General features: G+C 50.5%; 1 protein-coding gene across 3 annotated transcripts in view; it reads left to right on the top strand.

Annotated features, from left to right (window-relative positions):
• The window catches only part of HMOX1 (heme oxygenase (decycling) 1), a 25,273-nt gene that overhangs the window by 13,450 nt on the left and 11,079 nt on the right, over positions 1 to 744 (top strand). The window lies entirely within an intron of this gene.

The raw sequence follows: 744 nt of genomic DNA, 5'->3' as shown, positions 1-744 counted from the left end.
CCTGCCACTATGGCCGGCTAATTTTTGTATTTTTTTAGTAGAGATGGGGGTTTCACCATGTTGGCCGGGCTGGTCTTGAACTCCTGACCTCACGTGAGCCACCCACTTTGGCCTCCCAAAGTGCTGGGATTACAGGCATGAGGCACTGCACCTGGCTACTTTTTTATTCTTGAGACAGGGTCTTGCTGTTACCCAGGCTGGAGTGCAGTGGCATGATCATGGCTCACTGTAGCCTCCACCTCCTGGGCCCAAGCAATCCTCCCCACTAAGCCTCCCATGTAGCTAGGACCATAGGCATGTGCCGCCACACCTGGCTAATGATTTTATTTTTGTAGAAGTTCTCTACTTGTAAAAGCTCCTGTGATTAGACTGGTCTTACCCAGAGAAGCTAAGATAACCTCCCTATTTTAAGGTCTGTAACCATAATTACATTTGCAAAGTGTAATCAAGTATTCCAAGGCAATATAATATATTCCCGGATTCAGGTACTAGGGCCTGCGCATGGAGGGCCTATTCTGTCTACCGCGTCCTAAGGATTACATGGCTGGCGGCAGTGGCTCACGCCTGTAATCCCAACACTTTGGGAGGCCGAGGTGGGTGGATCGCAAGGTCAGGAGATCGAGACCATCCTGGCCAACATGGTGAAACCCCGTCTCTACTAAAATATAAAAAATCAGCCAGGCGTGGTGGTGCGCGCCTGTAGTTCCAGCTACTCGGGAGGCTGAGGCAGGAGAATGGCGTGAA

Source organism: Mandrillus leucophaeus, unplaced genomic scaffold (assembly GCF_000951045.1).
Source record: "Mandrillus leucophaeus isolate KB7577 unplaced genomic scaffold, Mleu.le_1.0 Scaffold2, whole genome shotgun sequence".
Lineage (NCBI taxonomy): Eukaryota > Metazoa > Chordata > Mammalia > Primates > Cercopithecidae > Mandrillus > Mandrillus leucophaeus.
Note: the sequence above shows the minus strand (reverse complement) of the source record. Positions and strands in the feature narration are given on the sequence as shown.